Source organism: Aotus nancymaae, unplaced genomic scaffold (genome assembly GCF_030222135.1).
Source record: "Aotus nancymaae isolate 86718 unplaced genomic scaffold, 86718_ANA_hifiasm-v0.15.2.pri h1tg000007l, whole genome shotgun sequence".
Lineage (NCBI taxonomy): Eukaryota > Metazoa > Chordata > Mammalia > Primates > Aotidae > Aotus > Aotus nancymaae.
In genome coordinates, this window is record NW_026988418.1 from 55,926,495 (window position 1) to 55,933,751 (window position 7,257).

The 7,257-nt window shown below is 43.2% G+C and overlaps 1 non-coding gene across 1 annotated transcript; it reads right to left on the reverse strand.

Annotated features, from left to right (window-relative positions):
- Positions 1–6,893: 6,893 nt before the first annotated feature.
- Positions 6,894–6,994, reverse strand: LOC135273530 (small nucleolar RNA U13). The gene has a single exon (XR_010341319.1). It is a non-coding gene; the product is annotated as a small nucleolar RNA U13 (small nucleolar RNA).
- Between the last annotated feature and the right edge of the window lie 263 nt (positions 6,995–7,257).

The window sequence follows — 7,257 nt, forward strand, 5'->3', positions numbered from 1 at the left end:
TATAAGTAAATAGAACTACAAACCAATATCCCTCATGAAAAACCAATAAAGTATTAGCAAACCAAATTCTGTAATATATTAAAATAATACTTTATCATGGCCAAGTGGAATTTTTCCTTTAATTGAAATACTGTTCAACATTTGAAAGTCAATCAGTAGGGCTGGGTGTGTTGGCTTATGCCTATAATCCCAGCACTTTGGGAGGCCGAGGCAGGAGAATCACTTGAGGTCAGGAGTTCAACACCAACCTGACCAAAATGGTTAAACCCCGACTCTACTAAAACACCAAAAGTAGCCAGGCATGATGGTGTGTCCCTGTGGTCCCAGCTACTCAGGAGGCTGAGACATGAATCGCTTGAACCGGGGAGGTGGAGGTTGCAGCGAGCTGAGATCACGCCACAGCACTCCAGCCTGGGTGACAGAGCAAGACACTGTCTCAAAACAAAAACATAAAAAAACACAAAAAAGAAAGTCAATCAATAGGATTTACTGTATCAGCCAACTATAGGAGAAAAGCCATATCATCCTCTCACTAGAGTCAGAAGGATGGTGTGACAAAATTCAACAACTATTCATGAAAACTCTAAGCAAACTAGGATTACAGGTGGAGACTTCCTTAACCTGATAAAGGACATTTTTTAAAAACATATAGTTAATATCATACTTAATAGTTTTCTTTCTTTTTTTTTTTTTCTAGACAGAGTGTCACACTGTGTTGCCCAGGCTGGAGTACAGTGGCACGATCTCACCTCACTGCAACCTCTGCCTCCTGGGCTCAAGCAATCCTCCGACCTCACCCTCCCAAGTAGTTGGAACTACAGGTGTGCACCAGCACTCCTGGCTAATTTTTTGTATTTTTTGTAGAGATGGGGTTTCGCCATGTTCCACGGGCTAATCTCCAACTGACGAATTCAAGCGATCCTCCCTCCTCAGCCTCCCAAATTGCTGGGATTACAGGAGTGAGCCACCACACCCAGTCAACCATGTCTGTTAAAATATATATCTATTTTGCCAGGCACAGTGGTTCAGACCTGCAATCTTAGCACTTTGGAAGGCCGAGGCAGGCAGATCACCTAAGGTCAGGTTCGAGACCAGCCTGGCCAACATAGTGAAACTCCCATCTCTTTTGTAATTTTGTACTAAAATTACAAAAATTCACAGGGCATTGTGGCAGGCACCTGTAATCCCAGCTACTCAGGAAGTTGAGGCACAAGAATCACTTGAACCTGAGAGGCGAAGGTTGCAGTGAGTCAAGATCATGCCACTGCACTCCAGCCTGGGCAACAGAGTGAGACTCTGTCTAATATATATATATGACACTTAATACATATATTTCAATATATTATATATATTGTACATATATATTAAGACATTTGCACAGTTCAGTATATGCTGCAAGATGAAATCCAAACTCTTTTTTTTTTGAGACGGAGTTTCGCTCTTGTTACCCAGGCTGGAGTGCAATGGCGTGATCTCGGCTCACTGCAACCTCCGCCTCCTGGGTTCAGGCACTTCTCCTGCCTCAGCCTCCTGAGTAGCTGGGATTACAGGCACGCGCCACTATGCCCAGCTAATTTTTCTATTTTTAGTAGAGACGGGGTTTCACCATGTTGACCAGGATGGTCTCGATCTCTTGACCTCGTGATCCACCCACCTCGGCCTCCCAAAGTGCTGGGATTACAGGCTTGAGCCACCGTGCCCGGCCGGAAGTCAAAACTCTTTAACCATGTTACAAACCCTTCATGTTTCCTCCCTCCCCAGCCTCCTCTTCTATCATACCTCATACCTACACAGCAAAAACACACAAGTGCCCTTGCACTTTCCTGAAAACACCAGGTGGGTTCAGGCCTTCCATCTGCATACCTGAGCTGCCAATTCTTTCACCCTCATCTCTGTGCACCTTGCCAACACTTACTCACATACAGAGTCTCACCTTCCACCCCCAGTCAAAACTGATCATTCCTTCCTTTGTGAATCCTGACACTGCCCACATCTTTAGCACAAAGCCTGTAACATGCTGCTGCATTTTTTATTTACAGAGCTAAACAAAAGGGACCTGAGGGCAAGGACGATTCTTGAGTTATCAACTCTCCTTTGCCTATCAAGTTGTCTGTGCATAAATAATTATTTTATTTACTGATAATCAGAAGGAAGAATAGATAGTTAAAGAGGTAGAGTGATGCCCTACCATAGAGATGAACTGTGAAAATGTCTTAATCAGGACAGTAGCAGGATCACCTCTGTGTTTTAGAACAAGTCATGTATTTATTTCTCTATGTTCTTGATGCTTGTCAGGGTCCCTCCCTAAGGAGTTGGTCTGATGGAGGTAAGAGGTGGGATCACAGGGAGTAGACATGGCCAACCATCTGTTCTAAAATCAGACTACAGTCACCTATTGTGTGCTACACTGAGCCTCTTTTCATGCCAGGTATGGTCTGGGGACCAGACCTGTTTGGACATGGCTTGGGTGAGAAATTGGTTGCCTTTTCCAAAGATGATTTGGATTTCCAGAGGAAAATCACAGCATCAGAGTTCCAAGCAAAGGGGCACTGCAGGCCAGCAAGACTGTGCAGTACTTAAAGCTGCAAAAACAACCAGAAATAAGTCTACCTGAGAGCATCACTGGGAAGAAAGCTGAGGCCATAGGTACAGCTAGAAATCAAATTGGGAAGTGGTATCATACTGCTACTGCTTACAAATCAGAAAGAAAAGAATAAAGATGAATTCAATCTCCTCCTGAAAGCAGGACTAAGAGGTTCAGGCATATTCCATGGAGCTCTAAAATGAGCATAATAATGGAAAGTGGGGAGCTGCATGCAAATGACACAAATGTGTTTTTCCACAAGTCTAGCTTTTCTTCTCAGAATCCAGAGCTCCCCACTAAAATCGGGGCAGCTTCTATAATAATGGGCTTACGAAAGAATTAGGCAGATATTCTCAAACTGTCTGTGGCTCACTGAGCCCCAGGCCAGTCTTAGATAGTAGTGACATTTATAATGCGACAGTGCTGATCTAATCCATTTGCCGGAAACAAACTATAACATGACAGTTGATTAAAACTATGACTCACCTAATTGGGGTCTTTTCAGAAGCAACCCCATCAGAAGCTCAATCTGTAAGGAGACAGTGCTCAGGAGACCAAGGTCATAGGTTTGTTCCCTGTAGGAGTCACTTCACCCTGCTCTGCAATCCCAAATCTCCTGTGACTTCCTCCAAAATAGGTTAAATGCCCCTTCCAAATGCTCACACAGAACCCTCCATCTCTCCTATTTCAGCACATGTTATAATTTACTGGAACTGCTACTTAGTTTTCTTTCTTTCTCACCAGAAGGGAGAGAAGGAAGCCACTGAGTGGAGGTATCTTTTTGCAATGGAACCAAGAACACCTGGTTCCAAGTCCTTGCTCTACCACAGAATCGTTTGAAATGGAACCTGTTCTTCCCACAATACAGAGGAAATAATGGCACGTATCAACATGCCATTACTAATGAGCCAATGAAAGTAAGGATTCTTTACTAAAGGCTATTTCAATGTTAATTGATCATAATATTCACTAGTCTTGAGACTGTCTTAGCAGGTTGGGTGCAATTGAGCTGGCAGAGTTACAGGGAGGGCGTTCTTGAATGAAATTGATAGTACAGAAGAAGGAAGAGGAGGGGAGCCAGTAGGGGCTCAGGGAGTAAGCAGTGGGAAGTCAAATGGAAAGGAAGAGAGAATGGAAAATGAAGAGGGGCCCAGAGCTGTGCTGTTGAATGCAGTAGCTGTAAGCCCCATGTGGCTATTTAACTAGTTCAAATTGGAATGGGCTGCTAGAGTTGTTAAGAAGAAGAAGAAGAAGAAAGAAGAAGAACAAGAAGAAGAAGAAGAAGAAGAGGAAGAAGAGGAGGAGGAGGAAGAAGGGGAAGGGGAAGAAGAAGGAGAAGAATGAAAAATTGCTCATTGATAATGTTTATATAACATGCATGTGAAATTACAGTATTTTTGATATATTGGGTTAAATAAAACATAGTATGAAAATTAATTTTATCTATTTAATTTTACTTATTTTAATGTGGCTACTAAAAAATTGAAAGTGCATATATGACTTGTATTTATGGCTTGTGTTACATTTCTAATGGTTACTCTAGGGTATTTGCTGTCCACGAAATAAGTTATGAGGAATATAAGAATTTTGAGAATTTTGCTTTTCAAAGTGAAGTGAGGGTACATGTAAAAATTGAATTTATCTCACAAATTTATCCATTTTTATAGTAATTTCACTGGCATGCTTTACACATCTGTTCTGTACCAAGTACTGAGAACAACGGAGGCCATGCCCTTCAGGAGCTTACGCTGTAACCATGGATGAGGATGGGAGAGTCTCTTGTAGCTCACAGTATTTCATGGCCAACAAGAAAGAGTTTGACTGATTCTAATTCAGTGTCACCAGACTAGAGGTCCCCAAATGTATCTTCAAGTTAAGAAGAAACAACGTGATGCCAGGAAATCTAACTGGATTTGAACGTTTTTCTTCTTGCTGCTGCCAGGCTGCCTTTGAGTGCTTCAATGTCGCATGTGGACTTAGATGACGGGCAGGCTTTCAGGAGCTGTATTAGCTGAATCTGTAAGGAGATAGTGCTTAGGGGGCCAAGGTCATAAGTTTGTTCCCTGTATGGGTCACTTTACTCTGCTCTGATCCATGCCTCAGACTTGGCCCCTGTAAACCTGAGCCAGCTGTCTTGTAAATATGCTTTGAATCACTCGGGGAACAGGGTGAGAACATATGAAGGGAGCTGGGCAAATCTATCACCACTGATAGATTGGAGCAGCAACTGAAAACACATTCTCCATCAAAAGCAAGGACTCCCAGGAGGAGAGCCCATAAAACTTACATATCACCTCATACAGTGGACCCAACTAAAACCATCTTTTCCCTGCACATTTCTGCCTGAGGTCATTGACTAGGATGGAGCTTGTAGGGCAAAGCTTCTGGAGGCCATAGCTCCTGAATAGAGCAAGAACACAGGCAGCATTCACCAGGAATTCAGACTTCTGCTAAAGGTGGTATTGCCAACAAGCACACAGGGTCTCCCCGTCTGACTGACAGAGATTGTTTAGAATTGGAAATACGGGCACCTATCTCTTGAGTGACCTGTCTGCTGGTAATATTTATATCCACGTTCACATGGAAAGGTGGTATGTTTTAATTCCAAGCTGAGATTCAGCCCTATGCTCCTCACTGAAGCTTCGCTGACAGAAAGGCTGGTTTGGGATCTGCAGCTACACAAATAAATACTGAAGCAAGGCCTAACAGGAAGACCCTCACCACCCAATTTCTTCCAGATGGCAGTGATGGATGGCTGTATGTTTATGTTTACTTGGTTTCCCAGGTGACTGGTGTCCTGGTTTCCACTGGTCATGGTTTGATGAGCATTTCTTCGGAGATGTGAACTGCCTACCCCAACGGCCCAGCTCTTGGCCCACCAGTGTACACCATGCTCAACATTGTCGAGGTCATTGTGCTTCTTGGATGGCTAGTTAACTCTTTACTCACCACCGCTTCCCTGACCCCCTTCTTGTACATTTCTAAAACTAGAAAATACAAGATTCAAATCTAAATCATCATAAAGAACGGAATGTTGGGCAGAATAATGGCCTCCAAAGTATCCATGTCCTAATCCCCGGAACCTGTAAACATGTTACCTTTCATGGCAGAAGGGAATTAAATTTGCAGATAAAATTAAGGTTGCTAATCGCCTGACCTTAAAATAGAGAAACCAGCCTGGATTATCCAGATGGGCCCAGTGTAATCACAAGTCTCCTTTAAAGGGGAAGACGGAGGCAGGAAAGATGGTCAGAGTGATGAGATGTGAGAGGGACTCCACCTGCCCCTGCTAAAGGAAGGGGGCCATGAGCCAGATTAGTGTCCTCTGGAAGCTCTAAAAGCCAAGAAAAGAATTATCTCGTAAAGCCTCCAGAAAGGAACTCTGCCCTGCTGATGCCTTGATCTTAGCCCAGTGAGATGCATGGTGGACTATGAACAGAAATGTAAGGTAATACATGTGTACTGGTTTATGATAATTGCTCATAATAATTTGTTGTGGCCGCAGTAGAAAACAAATATACACCTAGACAGGTGGAACACTGCTTGGCCTCCACACTCTGATTAATGTAGGAAGTATTCCTTCACTTAGCACAACGTAACCTAGTGGGATACATTCTTCCTCAGGGCTGCTAGAGGCTGGAGCACACGCATGGCTTCCTACAAAGTTCAGGAAAGTGAGCCACGATGGAACCCTAATTGGAGAAAATATGTAATCCCTCATCAGGTCCTCTTGCTACTATCTGAGTAGACAGAAAGCACATGGGCTTTGGCATCTAGCAGACATTGGTTCAAATCTTGGCTTTGCCATTTAATGTCTGTGTGATCTTGAGTGAGTTAGCCTCCCGGATGTTCAGTTTCTCAAGGGGTATATGCCTACCTCATGGGGTTGTTGTTGTAAAGAGTAAATAAAATAAGGTGTATACGTTACCTATCTCAGGGCTTGGGGGCAAGATAGAAATCCAATAAATCTTGTTATCTTCTACCCTCTTTGTAATCATTTCTCCGATCTCTCTTGCTGTCTCCAATCTCATGATCCTGGACTGAGTTAGTTTCATCATATCTCTTGCCAGGATTGTTTTAACAGCTCCTAAAGGGCAGGCTCCAGACTCCAATCCTTTTTCACAGCCTCTACAGCTATCTTTCTAAAACATAGATCATCTCATAACACCTCTTCTGCTGTAAAATCTTCAGCAGCTCCCTGTGGCCTGTGAATTAAAAAGTCTAAAGTCCTTTTAAAGGCTCATGTGTGTATTACTCTGTTTGTATTATTCTAAAGGAATACCTGAGAGTGGATAATTTTTTTTTTTTAGGTAAGACAGGTAATGTGCTGATGTAACAAAGTTCTAGGGTGGCATATGTCATACATGCACATGAACAATCAATCATCACACTCTTGAACTACAAAAGAATTGGGTAACATAAAGAGGTTTATTTTGGATCACAGTTCTGTAGGCTATACAGGAAGTTTGGCACCAGCATCTACTTTAAGTGAGGACCTCAGGAAGCTTCCACTCAAGGTGGAAGGCCAAGGGGGAGCAGGCATGTCACATGCCAGAGAAGGACCAAGAGAGAAAAGGGGGAGGTCTCAGACTCTTCTAAACAACCAGATCTTGAATGAACTGAGTGAGAACTCACTCATCACAAGGGGATGGTGCTAAGCCACTCATGAGGGA